This window comes from Triticum urartu, chromosome 4, assembly GCF_003073215.2.
Source record: "Triticum urartu cultivar G1812 chromosome 4, Tu2.1, whole genome shotgun sequence".
Taxonomy (NCBI): Eukaryota; Viridiplantae; Streptophyta; class Magnoliopsida; order Poales; family Poaceae; genus Triticum; species Triticum urartu.
The window spans coordinates 217073552-217091647 of NC_053025.1; the positions used below are offsets into that span (position 1 = coordinate 217073552).

At 48.4% G+C, this 18096-nt stretch overlaps 1 long non-coding RNA gene across 4 annotated transcripts; it reads right to left on the minus strand.

Annotated features, from left to right (window-relative positions):
• Positions 1–526: 526 nt before the first annotated feature.
• LOC125553772 lies at positions 527–16445 on the minus strand. 4 transcript variants are annotated; one of them, XR_007304194.1, is made up of 3 exons: positions 16230–16445; positions 15989–16107; positions 527–604 (listed from the first exon to the last, which is right to left on the minus strand). It is a non-coding gene; the product is annotated as an uncharacterized LOC125553772 (long non-coding RNA). The 4 variants fall into 4 exon arrangements; XR_007304193.1 differs by lacking the exon at positions 527–604 and adding an exon at positions 11198–11230; XR_007304196.1 differs by lacking the exon at positions 527–604 and adding an exon at positions 11198–11230 and having other exon boundaries at positions 15973–16107.
• Positions 16446–18096: the final 1651 nt, after the last annotated feature.

Here is an 18096-nt window from a genome sequence, read left to right on the forward strand (position 1 = left end):
AGGACTCCGGGGAACCCAGCTGTAGCAGGCTAGGAAGGACTCCGGAAGTCACCGCGTGACATTTCCCCGAAGGGACAGACATAGGAACGAAGTGAAACACATGCCGGCCAGTCAAGTGTCCTGAGCAGTAGTGCTGGGCTAGCAGGACTCCGGTGAACCGGGCTGTAGCGGACTACTATGGCTCGAGGAGCACTAGACTACATTTCCCGATAAGAAAAGGCTGCCAAGGATAAACAACTAGATTGTCGGATCCCACACATACCAAGCATTTCAATCATACACACAATATGCTCGATATGTGCAAATACAACATGGCATCACAACAAAACTCTACAACTCAAGTACTTTATTTAAAGGCTCCAGAGAGCCATACATAACATGTTCATACAGGTAGGGGTCACATGACCCGACACTCAAGTCATACAAGCATACAAGCACATGCGGAAGCAAATAGTCTGAGTACAGACACTAGAAAGAAAGAAGGCTTCTCGAAGCCTGTCTATCTACATAGGGCCCTCCATGGCCAGGATCACCACCTGGGTGGCAAGTCACTCATCGACGTCGAGATCTACATAAAACCCATCGGAGGGGGCGGTGTTGTCGTCTGAAAACAGTAATTAAAGCAAACATGAGTACAAAGGTACTCAGCAAGTCTTACATCAGAACCTACTATACATGCTCATTCTCAAGAAGGTGGTGGAGTTATTGCAGCAAGCCAGCTTTGACTCTTGGCTAAGCTATCCTACGAGACACCACTAGTAAAATAGTTTTCGCACACGAGTCCACTAATCACCAACACAATACTCCACCGGGATCCTCCCTCGTCATCCTACGAGAGGGCCATCCTCGGTACTCACACTTATCTTGAGTCTTTTAGTAGTATCCATTAACTTGTCTATGAACTGTATAGGCAACCAAGTAGTCCTTTACCGCGGACGCGGCTATTCGAATAGTTTTATACCCTGCAGGGGTGTACTTCTTCACACGTTTCACCACTTAAGCGTCTGCACACGACATGTGCTCGGCAGACTTCAAGCGAAAGCCGACGGTGGGGTAGACCATCCTGACTAACCTCACAAGTCTCTAGTCCTAGGTTTATCGCCTATTCAGGTTCCATCCGCAAGGAAATCCGGCTGGGGTGTCCTCAACGGCCCCAAACGATGTGTGCAGGGTTCCCGAGACACCAAACGGGCGCCCGGTACACCGTGCCACTGGTGTATCTACCGCATCATAGCCCACCCCTAGGGTCAGCACTACGCACGGCCGCCAACACATAACCTACAAACACCAGAAACTAGTTGCAACTCCTGGACAGAGGACGAGAGGGGTCAGTAAGTCGAGCGGGTCATATTTCAGGGCCCAATGTGTGGTAGTAGTGAATCTTAAATCACGCATACAGATCTCAGTTCTTATGGACGGTCCTCAATGAAACAACCCACCATGTACTCCTACATGGCCTCTCATCGATACCTTTACCAAAATATGTTCAACACATCCCTCACATTACCGACATAATCATTTCACTCTAGCCCATCACCCAGATGAACCAGACCTGACACAACTCTAAGCATAGCAGCATAGCAAGGTAGGAAACACATACATGGCTCAATCAACTCCTACACATGCTAGTGGGTTTCATCTAGTTACTGTGGCAATGACAGGTCATGCAGAGGATAAGGGTTCAACTACCGTAGCACACAGCAGTTTGAAACGTTGTTGTCTTAATGCAGTAAATGAGAAGAGCAGAGAGGAGACATGGGATTGTATCGATATGATCAATGGGGCTGCTTGCCTGATGGAGTGGTAGTAGGGTACTGCCCTTCAGTTGGATACTCGGAGATATCCTCGGAGGCAGAACCTACCACGAAGACCACAGAGAATAATCAACACATGGCAATATGCAACAATATGATGCATGCTATGACATGGCAAAATGATGTGTCCTGCCTAATGCAATGTGAAACAAGTTGAAATGGGTCCATTTGAATCAAAGATTCAAATGAAAGCTTAAGCTCTTATGCATAATAAGTGTATTAGCTTGTTTCACCTAAACATCAAGGTTAAAGTGTTTTGTCATGCATGAAACCATTAGATATGGATAGATTGAATTTTTCTGATCATTTTTCATATATAATTTGTTTGATTTGGAGCTATGGTTGATTTTCTATGATTTTTAGAAGTTTAGGCTATTTTCTTGGAATTTCCTATATAAAAATAAATCCAGAAATATGAATAATTGCGTCAGCACTGCGTCACTGTGACGTCAGCGAGTCAAAGGCGCCAGCCCAGGTCAAACCTGACTGTGGGGCCCACTGGTCAGTGACTCTGTGCACTAACTATGTTTAGTTAGCCTAATTAACTGGGCAGGGCCCACTAGTCAGTGACTCTGTGCACTAACTACGTTTAGTTAGCCTAATTAACTGGCAGGGCCCACTAGTCAGTGACTATACTAATTAAACTAACCTAGTTAGTTAGCACTAACAGAGTAATTAGTCGGGCGGGGCCCGCATGTCAGTGAGAGAGGGGGGAGGTCAACCCGTGTCAGCAGAGTCAACCTCGCCGGTCAGCGGGTCAAAGCCTGCCGGCGTTTAGCCGCCGGCGAGGCCAGACGCGGCGGCGCGCTGCGGGAATCGCCCACAGGGCACCATTTGATGCGCGGAGAGCAGCTACGGGCAGCTGGTGCTCGCCCGCATCCAGCCGTGGTGATGGCTTGGCCGGGGAGTGGCCGGAGCATCGCCGGCGACGAGCTTGGCGGAGGCCGAAGCTCGGGTCAGCTCGTGCGCGTGGCTGCAGTGGCCTAGGCGGGTGGCGAAAGCCTACCTACAGCATCTACGCAGCGCGGGGAGTGTGACGGCACAGCCCATACCAAATGGTCACCGGAGTCCTGAGCTGAGCTTACTCGGAGTCAGCAGCAGGCCGGCAGATACTTCGGCACAAGAAGGGCGAGCCTTGCCCGTCTACTCAACCCATTCTAGGAGAAGCGACACGTGGAGAAAGCACACGGGGTAAGGTTCAGTAGCTCACAGGAAAGCCGCGGAATGGAGCGTCACTGTGCTCGGGGAAGCTCGCGGTATGATTATACGCGATGCACTGCAGGCGGTCGATCGACGGACGATGATAACGTGCGTGCCGGCCCGAGGTTGATAAGACAGACACGCGGCGGGACGATGCAGGAGGGCTCCAGCGATCGTGCGGCTTGGCTAGTCGACGTAGTCGACGACGGCGAACCGTCCGGACACGGTGAGAGGGCGCGACGGCGTTGGACGCGGCTGCGCGAGCGGCGGCGACGGTGACGTCTCGGGCGACGTCGGGGAGGGCGAGAGAGAGGAGCCAGAGGGGAGAGCGAGTGTCTGCGAGGTCGGGGAGAGAGAGGGGGTTCGTCCCACGTCGACAGCTCGACGAGGGGAGCGGCGAGGCGGCGGGCAGCTGCGTGGCACGCATGCTGTGCTCGCCGTCGAGCAGCTGCTTGCCTGTGCTGGCGAGTGCAAGCAGCTCGCTGGCACAGGAGGTGGGCTGGGCCAGTAGGTGGGCCGGCTGGTGGGCTTCCAGGTAAGCCTTTCTGTTCTCTTTTTGTTTTCTCTTTTTTTATTTTCTGCATGTTAGGGCTTTATTAAAAAATACTAAATAGTTTACAAAAATCCTGAAAATAATTATGGCTCTGTTGATTATTTCCAACAGCCCTCACACTTAAATCCAGAATTATTTGAGCATTTAAAATATTTTATAGTATTTAAATGCCCAAATTCAAATACTTATGATTCAATCCAAAAAATCCAGAATGTCCTAGAAAAGAGTGCACCATTTTTGCCAGGGGTTTTAGCCCAAACTAGAAATGATGAACATTTTGTGAAGGGCATTTTGGGTTCATTGAAACCAATTTTAGTAAACCCTAGTTGGTTTAAGGGGGTGCTGGGGGTTCTGTCATCCCCATTTCACCTTTCTGGAAAATTTAAACATGATGCAAGCACTCTAATGCATGAACTAGCTAGGGTGTGACAACTCACCCCCACTCAAAAGAATCTCGTCCCGAGATTTAGGATCTGTTGGGAAGAAGGTGGGGTACTCGAGTCGAAGACGATCCTCCCTTTCCCAAGTGGCTTCTTTCTCGGAATGGTGTGACCATTGAACCTTGAGAAACTTGATGTTATGGCGTCGAGTGGTACGCTCGGCTTGATCAAGGATACGAACGGGATATTCCCGATATGATAGGTTATCTTATAGATCAAGCGTTTCGTGGTCCACTCCACGGATAGGATCCGCGAAGCAACGCCTAAGTTGAGAAACGTGGAAGACATCGTGAACTCTGGAAAGATGCGGAGGTAGTTCCAATTGGTAGGCAACTTCTCCTTGTTTGGCAAGAATGCGAAAGGGTCCAATGTAATGAGGAGCCAATTTGCCTTTGATACCGAAACGATGGGTTCCTTTTAACGGAGTAACCTGAAGGTAAGCCTTCTCGCCGACTTCATAAGTCATGAGCTTATGTTTACGATCATATTGGCTCTTTTGACGAGAATTTGGTTGACTCGCTCTACTTGACCACTTGATTGAGGGTGGAAGGCGGTACTAAAAGAGAGACGAGTTCCCATAGCATTTTGGAAACTTTCCCAAAATCGAGAGGCGAAGAGACTCCCACGGTCTGAGTTAATTTCCAATGGGACACCATGAAGAGACACTATTCGGGAGATGTATAGGTCAGCTAGCTGGCTAGCGGAGATACTCTCACGAACAGGTAGGAAATGGGCTACTTTGGAAAGATGGTCGATCATGACAAAGATGGCATTATTCCCTCTCTTGGTCCTTGGAAACCCAGTAATGAAGTCCATACTGATCTTATCCCATTTCCATTCAGGAATGGCCAAAGGTTGAAGGGTGCCAGCAGGCCGTTGATGCTCTGCTTTAACACGACGACAGACGTCGCAACTAGCAATGTATTGAGCAATTTCTCTCTTCATCCTAGTCCACCAAAACCTCTGGCGTAGGTCTTGATACATTTTAGTACTACCGGGATGAATGGTGAGAGGGGATTCATGAGCTTCCTTAAGGATCAACTGGCGTAGATGTTGTTTCTTGGGAACCACCAAGAGGTTCTCAAAGAAAACAACACCTCGTTCATCCATGGAAAACCATTTAGCAACTCCGCTAGCAATGTTTTCCTTAATTCGGGATATGCCCTTATCACGCTTCTGGGCAGCTATGATTTGATCTGTAAGGTTAGGTTTCGCCACCAGGGTGGATAGGAATCCTCGAGGAACAATGTGAAGATTAAGCTTACGAAATTCCTCATGGAGAAGTGGTTGACTTTGTTGTAACATCAGGTTGTTACAATAAGATTTACGATTTAGCGCATCAGCCATGACATTGGCTTTGCCCGGGGTGTAAGTTATTCCTAAGTCGTAACCCGAGATCAACTCGACCCAACGTCTTTGCCTAAGATTCAAATCCGGTTGGGTGAAGATATATTTCAAACTTTGATGATCGGTGAAGATCTCGCAACGATTACCGAGAAGGTAATGTCACCAAGTTTTGAGTGCATGGACTACAGCTGCAAGCTCTAGATCATGTGTGGGATAGTTTTCCTCATGGGGGTGTAATTGCCGTGAAGCATAGGCAATTACCTGATGATTTTGCATCAGTATGCAACCCAGTCCTTGTCACGAGGCGTCGCAATAGATAATAAAGTCCTTGGAGGAATCTGGTGGTACCAGTATGGGAGCAGATGTCAGGCGTCTTTTCAGTTCCTGAAAGCTGAACTCGCACTGTGGGGTCCACTCGAACTTTTTATCTTTCTTGAGGAGTTCAGTTAGAGGTTTAGCAACCTTGGAGAAATTCTCAACGAAGCGGCGGCAATAGCTCGCTAAGCCAAGGAAGCTCCGAACTTGCTTGACTGTCTCAGGTGGAGTCCAATCAAGGATGGCTTGAACTCGCTCGGGATTGACAGCAATACCCTTACCAGAGATTACATGGCCTAGATAGGTCACTTCTGTCAACCAAAATTCACACTTGGAGAATTTGGCATAAAGGCGATGCTCTCGAAGTTTCGTCAATACCAGCCTTAGATGTTCGGCATGTTCCTCTTCATTCTTGGAGTAGATGAGTATATCATCGAGGTATACCACGACGAATTTATCCAAATACTCCATGAAGAACGAGTTCATTAACCGAGAGAAGGTGGCTGGGGCATTGGTTAAACCGGAGGACATAACGGTGTACTCGTATTGGCCATAACGAGTAACAAAGGCCGTTTTGGGAATGTCCCCGTTTCTGATTTTGATTTGATGGTAGCCCAACCTCAAATCCATCTTGGAAAATACTGAGGATCCAGCGAGCTGATCATACAGATCGTTAATCCTGGGAAGCGGGTACTTGTTCTTGATAGTGACCAAGTTGACAGGTCGGTAATCTACAACCATCCGATCCGTTCCATCCTTCTTCTTGACGAAGAGGATGGGGCAAGCCCAAGGAGAGGAACTAGGACAGATGAAACCTTTTTTCAAGGACTCATCGAGTTGGTTCTTAAGCTCGGCTAGTTCTAAGGGTGCCATCTTATAGGGTCTTCTAGAAATTGGAACGGTTCCTGGAACAAGGTCTATCACAAACTCGACATCCCTGTCAGGTGGAACACCTGGCATTTCTTCTGGGAAGACATTCGGAAAGTCCCAGACTACCGGAATATCTTCAAGGTCTGGAAGGGGGTTGGCATTTAGGGAGTAAAGCTGGCGCTTGGCCACTCGAGTTAAGACATTGACTGTCTTGCCCGATGGGGGAGTAAGTTGAACGGTTCTAGTGGCACAATCAATCTTAGCATAATGAGCTGACATCCAGTCCATACCCAAGATGATGTCTATGTCTGAGGACTTGAGAGCTATTAAAGATGCAAGGAAGACAAGTCTATCAACAAGAATATCGTTCCCATGGCTTACTCTAGAAGTTTGCCATTTGGAACCCGGAGTTTGAATTACCATGGAAGTGGGCATGTCACAGAATGTTGTGTTATGCAATCGAGCATAGTTCTCGGATATGAATGAATGAGATGCTCCAGTATCGAAAAGAACAGATGTCGGATGGCAATTCACATGGAGCGTACCAAGGACGACGTTAGGATCCTCATGAGCCTCCTCAGCTAAGACATAGTTGACATGACCATGTGCAGTGGTGACCGGCTTGGCGTAGAATGTCTTTCCCGCTGGCTTACCACGGCCAACGGACTTTCCAGACTGATTGGGGTTGTTGTTTTGGGGACACTCTCGACTATAGTGACCCGGCTCTCCACTCTTGAAACATGTCACAACATTGGGGCGTGGAGCAGCATTAGCAGCGGGGCCACCATAGGGCTTGGGCGGTGCAAACTGCTGGTTGGGGCGAGGCGCCTCAAGGGATGGCCTCGGAATGAACCTGGGTGGCAGTGCCATGCTTGGAATCCACACCCGGCGCTTCTGAAATCCAGAGCCGGATGAAGAGCCAAAATCACGAGAGTGCTTGCATGAAGCATCATAGTCAAACTGACCTGTCTCAGCATTGATGGCTTTATTGACCAACTTCTGAAAGGAGGTGCACTCGTGCAGACGAAGATCGCGGCGAAGCTCAGGGCTAAGTCCCTTGCGGAACCTTGCCTGCTTCTTAGCGTCGGTGGATACCTCTTCAGGAGCATATCGTGCCAGATTCCCAAATTCATGACTATATGCATCCACAGTCAGTCTCCCTTGGGTGAAATTGCAGAACTCTTCCCTCTTGCGATCCATGAGACCTTCCGAGATGTGATGCTCACGGAAAGCCTCACTGAATTCAGCCACAGTAGAGATTTGGCCGACCGGGCGCATAGCCTCAAAGTTTTCCCACCAAAGGCTAGCAGGGCCTTCGAGGTGATAGGCAGCATAGGTAACCTTATCAGCTTCGGCTACGTTAGCAGAACGTAGCTTGTGTGTGATGCTGCGGAGCCAGTCATCCGCGTCGAGGGGCTCGACGGAATGATTAAACTTTGGTGGGTACAACTTGATAAAGTCATTGATTGACACCAGGTCATTTCGCTGATGGCGTGTAGTGTTCTACTCAATCCGCTCCAGCAAGCGGTTAGTCTCGCGCTTGTTTCTTCCCGCCTCCAGCATCACTTCGGCCAGAGAAGGCGGGTGAGGCAGATTTTCACCCCTAACTGCACTGGCTTCCCCCTGCTCCGGGGCAGCAGGGTTGCTGCGGGTGTTGACCATCCTAGGAGAAAACAAGACAACGGTTTAGATAAGGATGGTATAAACTTAGCAAGGAAGTGCAGAATGTAATGGATAACATGGAATGCTAAGATGTTCATTGCACGACATGGTAATATAGAAGCTGCCATATATATACCATTGGTCATACACACCGTACATAGTTTAGTACAAGCCCAGGCTAGAGTACAACTATGGTTGAAGACATTACATCTCATCGAAGGCATTCCAAGCTCCTGTACATTATTTTTCTACACCTCCGGAGCGTGATACACACCAAGTCGTATCCCACGGTCACGCAGGACTGTGGAGAATACAACTACTACAATACTCGTGAAACTACTACTAGCTCAACCGGCTCTGTAGTAATCCTTATAGAAGTCGCCGCCAAAGCCTGGAAGTGGAACATGATCATCTGGGAACAGACGGTCCTGCGGAACCTGCGGACCATAGGGACTCGGATGTGGCCTCGGTCCCACAGGTGGTGGCAGACGGGGACCATGAGGAGGGGTGATGCCTCCTACATCGCGCCCACTCCATACAATCTGGAAATCCAGACCGTACAGGGTACAAATCCCTCAGGTCCATGTATCCTTCCTGTACCGCAGGTGCAAACCGAGTCAAAGTGGCCCAGTGATCAGCACGAGAGTTGAAAAGCTCCATACGCAAGGCCCGATTTTCGCGGTCCTTATCCTCGAGCATCTCGGCAGTGGTGCGGAGTAGTGACTCCTCATGTGTAGAGTCATAGTACAAAGCCTGATAGTACCCCTGTGCTCCGGGAAGTGAGGCTGGCATGTAACGAAAATCGGTGTTCTGTAGCAAGGCAGTCCTGGCTCGAATGATAGTCATCATTGAATAGGATGCATCCTGCACAGACATCTCAACAGTGACCCCAAGTCCATAGGAACAGTGAAGGGGCTCAGTGGCTCCAGGATAAGAGGGATATATCCTGACGGTACATAGGTACTAGCTCTGGTTGAAATCTCTGAACTGCTCCTTGACGGTATATTCCGGATACCACCAATAGCCTGACTCGACCATCACTCGAACCAACATGGCCGTGTGGCTGGGCACATCAAGGCACCGGGTCAGACGAACCACTTGGTTCTGTGAACGGGTGGCCATCTAAAAGCACAGGATAATGCAAAGGCATTAGAATTTTCTAGGGGAAATCGGACAGCATAATGGCTGTAAATGCTCAGAAAAAGATTTGAGACATCCACAACAGTTTGCAATACCACTCAACAACATCATATCAAGGTTCTAATTCAACTGGCAACATACTAAAAGTAGTAGAAATTGTACTGTGGCTGGTAACAACAATCCTATAAGGTACTACGGATTAGTAACACGTGAACCTGACAGAAGAAGAGAGCCTAGTCCTTAACCCACATTGAAACAGAAGAGAATGACTCAGATCAGAGGGCATAAGGTAAAGGAGTAAAAAGAGCATTACGTTCCCTCCCACAATCAATTCCCCTACATATAACTAAAGCATTTCTAGACTCGACATCGACCAGTTTGGCTCAATGAACCTGCAGGCAGTCCGGCTCTGATACCAACGTTGTCCGGACCCCGATTCCAAGTCACATCGATCTAGCCGGTAACACCTCATATCACATTGCGGCCTCACGCACGGTATCCCCACGGGTGTCGCCTTACCATGGCCCGGGACCGTTTGCGCCTTTTGGCTCACGTATATGATAGTGTCGCTAGCATCCATATGACAGAGAACCCGGGCCGACATGGCTAGTCGTGAACCCAAAGCGGCACAGACCTATGGAGACAGGCATACATGAATCACATCGAGCATGTCGGTCATCAGCGAGTGAATCCGGGCTGTAGCACTGGGCTAACAGGACTCCGGGGAACCCGACTGTAGCAGGCTAGGCAGGACTCCGGAAGTCACCGCGTGACATTTACCCGAAGGGACAGACATAGGAACGAAGTGAAACACATGCCGGCCAGTCAAGTGTCCTGAGCAGTAGTGCTGGGCTAGCAGGACTCCGGTGAACCGGGCTGTAGCAGACTACTATGGCTCGAGGAGCACTAGACTACATTTCCCCATAAGAAAGGCTGCCAAGGATAAACAACTAGATTGTCGGATCCCACGCATACCAAGTATTTCATACCTACGCTGTGAGGACCCCGATTCCAAGTCACATCGATCTAGCCGGTAACACCTCATATCACATTGCGGCCTCACGCACGGTATCCCCACGGGTGTCGCCTTACCATGGCCTGGGACCGTTTGCGCCTTTTGGCTCACTTATATGATAGTGTCGCTAGCATCCATATGACAGAGAACCCGGGCCGACATGGCTAGTCGTGAACCCAAAGCGGCACAGACCTAAGGAGACAGGCATACATGAATCACATCGAGCATGTCGGTCATCAGCGAGTGAATCCGGGCTGTAGCACTGGGCTAACAGGACTCCGGGGAACCCGACTGTAGCAGGCTAGGCAGGACTCTGGAAGTCACCGCGTGACATTTTCCTAAAGGGACAGACATAGGAACGAAGTGAAACACATGCCGGCCAGTCAAGTGTCTTGAGAAGTAGTGCTGGGCTAGTAGGACTCCGGTGAACCGGGCTGTAGCGGACTACTATGGCTCGAGGAGCACTAGACTACATTTCCCGATAAGAAAGGCTGCCAAGGATAAACAACTAGATTGTCGGATCCCACACATACCAAGCATTTCAATCATACACACAATATGCTCGATATGTGCAAATACAACATGGCATCACAACAAAACTCTACAACTCAAGTACTTTATTTAAAGGCTCCAGAGAGCCATACATAACATGTTCATACAGGTAGGGGTCACATGACCCGACACTCAAGTCATACAAGCATACAAGCACATGCGGAAGCAAATAGTATGAGTACAGACACTAGAAAGAAAGAAGGCTTCTCGAAGCCTGTCTATCTACATAGGGCCCTCCATGGCCAGGATCACCACCTGGGTGGCAAGTCACTCATCGACGCCGAGATCTCATAAAACCCATCGGAGGGGGCGGTGTTGTCGTCTGAAAGCAGTAATTAAAGCAAACATGAGTACAAAGGTACTCAGCAAGTCTTACATCAGAACCTACAATACATGCTCATTCTCAAGAAGGTGGTGGAGTTATTGCAGCAAGCCAGCTTTGACTCTTGGCTAAGCTATCCTACGAGACACCACTAGTAAAATAGTTTTCGCACACGAGCCCACTAATCACCAACACAATACTCCACCGGGGATCCTCCCTCGTCATCCTACGAGAGAGCCATCCTCGGTACTCACACTTATCTTGAGTCTTTTAGTAGTAACCATTAACTTGTCTATGAACTGTATAGGCAACCAAGTAGTCCTTTACGCGGACGCGGCTATTCGAATAGTTTTATACCCTGCAGGGGTGTACTTCGTCACACATGTTTTCACCACTTAGCGTCTGCACACGACATGTGCTCGGTAGACTTCAAGCGAAAGCCGACGTGGGTGTAGAGCACAACCTGACTAACCGCACAAGTCTCTAGTCTAGGTTTATCGCCTATTCGGGTTCCATCCGCAAGGAAATCCGGTCGGGGTGTCCTCAACGGCCCCAAACGATGTGTGCAGGGTTCCCAAGACACCAAACGGGCGACTCGATACACCGTGCCACGGTGTATCTACCGCATCATAGCCCACCCCTAGGGTCAGCGCTACGCACGGCTGCCAACACATAACCTACAAACACCAGAAACTAGTTCCAACTCCTGGATAGAGGACCAGAGGGGTCAGTAAGTCGAGCAGGGTCATATTTCAGGACACAATGTATGGTAGTGGCTGAATCTTAAATCACGCATACAGATCTCAGTTCTTATGGACGTCCTCAATGAAACAACCCACCATGTACTCCTACATGGCCTCTCATCGATACCTTTACCAAAATATGTTCAACACATCCCTCACATTACCAACATAATTCATTTCACTCTAGCCCATCACCCAGATGAACCAGACCTGACACAACGCTAAGCATAGCAGGCAAAGCAAGGTAGGAAACACATACATGGCTCAATCAACTCCTACACATGCTAGTGGGTTTCATCTAGTTACTGTGGCAATGACAGGTCATGCAGAGGATAAGGGTTCAACTACCGTAGCACACAGCAGTTTGAAACGTTGTTGTCTTAATGAAGTAAATGAGAGTAGAGGCGAGAACATGGGATTGTATCGATATGATCAATGGGGATGCTTGCCTAATGGAGTGGTAGTAGGGTACTGCCCTTCAGTTGGATACTCGGAGATATCCTCGGATGTAGAACCTACCACGAAGGACACACAGAACATAATGAACACATGGCAATATGCAACAATATGATGCATGCTATGACATGGCAAAATGATGTGTCCTGCCTAATGCAATGTGAAACAAGTTGAAATGGTTCCATTTGAATCAAAGATTCAAATGAAAGCTTAAGCTCTTATGCATAATAAGTGTATTAGCTTGTTTCACCTAAACATCAAGGTTAAAGTGTTTTGTCATGCATGAAACCATTAGAGATGGATAGATTGAATTTTTCTGATCATTTTTCATATATAATTTGTTTGATTTGGAGCTATGGTTAATTTTCTATGATTTTTAGAAGTTTAGGCTATTTTCTGGAATTTCCTATATAAAAATAAATCCAGAAAATGAATAATTGCGTCAGCACTGCGTCACTGTGACGTCAGCGAGTCAAAGGCGCCAGGGGCCAGTCAAACCTGACCAGTGGGGCCCACTGGTCAGTGACTCTGTGCACTAACTACGTTTAGTTAGCCTAATTAACTGGGTAGGGCCCACTAGTCAGTGACTATACTAATTAAACTAACCTAGTTAGTTAGCACTAACAGAGTAAGTAGTCGGGCGGGGCCCGCATGTTAGTGAGATAGAGGGGGAGGTCAACCCGTGTCAGCAGAGTCAACCTCGCCGGTCAGCGGGTCAAAGCCCGCCGGCGTTTAGCCGCCGGCGAGGCCAGACGCGGCGGCGCGCTGCGGGAATCGCCCACAGGGCACCATTTGATGCGCGGAGAGCAGCTACGGGCAGCTGGTGCTCGCCCGCATCCAGCCATGGTGATGGCTTGGCCGGGGAGTGGCCGAAGCATCGCCGGCGACGAGCTTGGCGGAGGCCGAAGCTCGGGTCAGCTCGTGCGCGTGGCCGCAGTGGCCTAGGCGATGCGGCAAAAACGCCTACCACATCTACGCAGCGCGGGGAGTGTGACGGGCACAAGCCCATGACCAAATGGTCACCGGAGCATCACCGGCGACGTGGTCAGGCAGCGGCGCATTCGGGCACAAGAGGCGCGGCGTCTACGATATTCTAGGGGCGACACGGAAAGCACGGGGAGGTTCAGTAGCTCACAGGGAAGCCGCATGGAGGGTCACTGTGCTCGGGGAAGCTCGGGTGCGGCGGATCGACGACGATGATCGACGGCGGCCGAAGGTTGAAGACGACGGTGGCGGGGACGATGCAGGGGCTCCGGCATCGTGCAGTTCAGCTGGTCGATGTAGTCGACGACGGCGAACCGTCCGGACACGGTGAGAGGGCGCAGGAACGGCGTTGGATGCGGCTGCGGCGAGCAGCGGCGACAGTGACGTCTCGGGCGACGTCGGGAAGGGCGAGAGAGAGGAGCCAGAGGGGAGAGCAAGTGTCTGCGAGGTCGGGGAGAGAGAGGGGGTTCGTCCCACGTCGACAGCTCGACGAGGGGAGCGGCGAGGCGGCGGGCAGCTATGTGGCACGCATGCTGTGCTCGCCGTTGAGCAGCTACTTGCATGTGCTGGCGAGTGCAAGCAGCTCGCTGGTGCAGGAGGTGGGCTGGGCCAGTAGGTGGGCCGGCTGGTGGGCTTCCAGGTAAGCCTTTCTCTTTCTGCTTTTTGTTTTCTTTTTTTTATTTATTCTGTAACTTTAGGGCTTTAATAGAAATACTAAAACGTTTCCAAAAATCCTGAAAATAATTGTGGGCTCTGTTGGGATTATTCCTAACAGCCCTCACTTAAATCCAGAATTATTTGGGCATTTAAAATATTTTATAGTATTTAAATGCCCAAATTCAAATACTTATGATTCAATCCAAAAAATCCAGAATGTCCTAGAAAAGAGTGCACCATTTTTGCCAGGGGTTTTAGCCCAAACTAGAAATGATGAACATTTTGTGAAGGGCATTTTGGGTTCATTGAAACCAATTTTAGTAAACCCTAGTTGGTTTAAGGGGGTGCTGGGGGTTCTGTCATCCCCATTTCACCTTTCTGGAAAATTTAAACATGATGCAAGCACTCTAATGCATGAACTAGCTAGGGTGTGACAACTCACCCCCACTCAAAAGAATCGTCGGGTATTACCTCCATCAAGAGGGCCCGAACCTGGGTAAACATCGTGTCCCCTGCCTCCTGTTACCATCCGCCTTAGACGCACAGTTCGGGACCCCCTACCCGAGATCCGCCGGTTTTGACACCGACAGTGTGACTAGACAAAGAGAGGTTAGCTTGCAGATTGCAAAATGCATGATCCAGTTAGTATCACAAAGCATGTTCAGCAGAATTTAGAATTGCATGTGCTTTCAATACAATCAAGAAGAAATTAATTCAGCAGTTGCACTTGCACATACACCATACCGAAGCAAAAGAGAAGTTATTCAAAATTGAAGTGTGTGCGGCATATTACCAGAAATGAGAAAGACATGTTAGTTAGAGTATTCGTTTTGTATCAGATTTTAATATAACACCATACCATTGCAAACATGTGACAGCAATCAACTTTGTGCCTTTTCTAGATGAAACAAATAAAGCATGCCAGCAACTACTTAATTCAGCAACCCTCTAATGCCCTGATTGGGAACTTCGATTAGAGAGAGTAGTACTATGTCTATTGCCCCACATCAAATTTTGTGTTTGCAATGCTATCATTCCAGTTGTTGCCCTACATGAATAGTAAAAAAGGAAATTGCTTGAATTTGTAACCAAATCAGGGTAGGGGCCAAAGTGAAACATCTCACCATCTGATGAAAAATTGCTGACAGATGGTGGAGACCCAAACAGTGGCAATTGCTTTTGTGCTAAAAAAGTGTTGGAGAAGAAACAGTAATTTATTATGTACTTATGCAAAGCAGGATACTCAAAAGACCAACTGAGTGGATTCTGGAAAGAACGAGACCATTATTTACTACTTCCTCCGATCCATAAACAAAAGCTGTACTAAATTAGCCACAACTAATAGGGAGTGCTTGTTATGCAAAGCAGGATTATTATTTTTTAAGTGAGTGGATTCTGGATAGAACGAGACCATTTGTTTGGCACAAGGAATTTGTTAGGTCTCATACTGCCATAGACCATTCTTGAACTTGCCAAAGAAATTAGTACTAGCGCACAGGGACTTGTACATTGTTAGGTGTGCGCATGCGAATTCGTCCTCGTTAAGCATACATGGAGAATTGCAAGGCTAACCGAACGGAAGCAGCAGAATAGGAACCGTAGGTAGCACCACGCCAAGAAGAGATTACATAGAACACGAATTAAAATGGACCACTCCTGAATGGACCAAGAAATCACTTAGGTCTGGCTGCATTGAGCCAAGATATTAGACTCGTCTTGCAAAGAAATACTCCCTCCGTTCCAAATTACTCGTCGCAGAAATAGATGTATCTAAAACTAAAATACATCTAGATACATCTATACATGCGACAAGTAATTCAGAACGGAGGAGTAATAAGTAACAATAAATTCGATTCTCATATGCATGTTGCTGTTTAAGAAGAGCCAAACTAGTACTCCTACCAGAAAAGAAAATTACCAAACAAGGAAGATTCCTCCCTTCCGCGCCACGGCGACGGCCTCAACGACGGCGGGGATTACGGCCTCGCCGCCAGTGACCAGCAGTGGGCTGCGCATCTCCGGGTCTACGAAATCCTTCTGCAAGCCATCACCGTTTGCAGCAATAATTCACAAGTAGAGTGGATAGGAAACCCACCAAACAAGAGGAAAAGAGACCCCAAAATAAGAGAATTCTTTTACAAGAGGGAAGGAAACCCCACCTGCATGTCGATGACGAGCATGGTCGTCTCGCTCCACTTGGCGGCGGCCGCCATGGATCGCTGCGACTTGAAGCGGCTGGTCGGGATCCTGGGGATTATGGCAGCGACGCCACCTCCGGAGAACCAGCGCTTCCTGAGGTAGGGGAGGAGTGTTGGAATTGTGTCCTGCAACTATATGCAAATTTCTTGGAACTAATAATATTCAGAATACCTTATTATAGAATTATACATGTATTTATACATGGAATTACTTTACATGATTATCATGGAATTATCACTTGTTGGAATGTACTTAAGTAATATATATGCTTAAGGAAGTTGGTCGATTATCAGTGGAATACAAATATACTATTTATATTGGAAAAACTACCCGCGTACACAGATGACTGGAAGGAGCTACATCGTATAGTTAGGTTACAACCCTAATGTTGATCTACGTAATTAGAGGAATTTACACTCTATTATGGCGCGTTGCTCACAAGCGCGTGCTCCGGGGACATAACAGGTAGAATCCGTTAATAGGCAAATATGATTGTGGTTGGTAATTTGATCTGGACTCTATCCCGGAAACTAGTGGAGAAGACTAGGAATCTTATATCTGTATAAGAGGTGGACTCTTTGGAAAAACACTATAAGAAGGTCCCTACCCCCTAGCCTCACATATGCGATTTGTGAGCGACACCACGGATAAGCGCAGAGGAATAGTGGGTAGACCACAAACCCTGAATTTATAACATTGGTATCAGAGGCTAGGTTCCATCACTACTGATCGGTTGCTATTCTGCACCGGCGCCGGTCAGGGAAAAGATTCTCCGCTGCGCACTCTGCCACCACGTATCTGCTTTGCCGCCCACTTGTCCACGCTCGTCGCGTGCTCACCTTCCCGCTGTATCCGTGACGCGTGGTGCTGCATTGTGTTGCATCCCGTGCAAGCACGCACGAAATCGGTCAAGGCTTTCGCCCGATCTGAAAAAGTATTGCAAGTATAATCCTTTTTTGGGGCAGATGGATCAAGGAGGCACATCAAGTAAATCACGAAAGTAATACATCCACGTGCAGTATGTATTTTTTTTTTTGAATAAAAAGGTAGAGCACTTTCTACCTTATACCCGGATGACCGTAGTCATTTACATGAAGGTGATGTTAACGCCGCACATTGTGTGTGGCAGGCCATCACCAGGCCTGAGGAAGGAAACAAAGAAGAAGTTGGGGAGGGAAGAGTCGATTTCTCTAAGAGCTAATTAGGAGCAAGGGTATTTGCCCACAAAGAAAAGTTGTTTCTATCTTGCACGCTAGCTCGGAATCTCCAAAGTCTGAAGAGATCGGCGACGTTGCTGTAGAGCTCCCTCTCCTTCCAAGAAGATCCATTGAACACCAGATCATTCCTGGCATTCCAAAGGGCGACTGCGCATGCTATGAATAGGACATTCCACTTCGTGCCATATCGAACCCTTGCCGTCTGCGAGCTCATGAGATCTTGTGCCGTCAGACAAGATGATGCAAGGTCTTGCAACCCTAGCTTGGCACATAGGGCTTGCGCTAGCTTGCAGCGTAGCAAGAGCTGGTTCATTGTTTCCGCGGCCGGGCAAAGATCGCATCCGTTATGTGATACCAGTCTGTCCCAATGCTTTCTGAGCATATTGTCTCTTGTGTTATGCCTGTCCTGGAGGGCAATCCACATGAAAACACGGTTCTTGTGCGGTATGATCCTGTCCCAAGTGTACTTGGCTGACAGACAGAGGATCCCGCGGAAAGTGAACAACTTGTAAAAGTATGCGGTGGTGGTAGCCTTGTCTCCCAGGAGAGGTTCTCTGTGATCAGGCGTACCTTCATGTAGCTGAATATTACTCAACAGCACAACTACGTC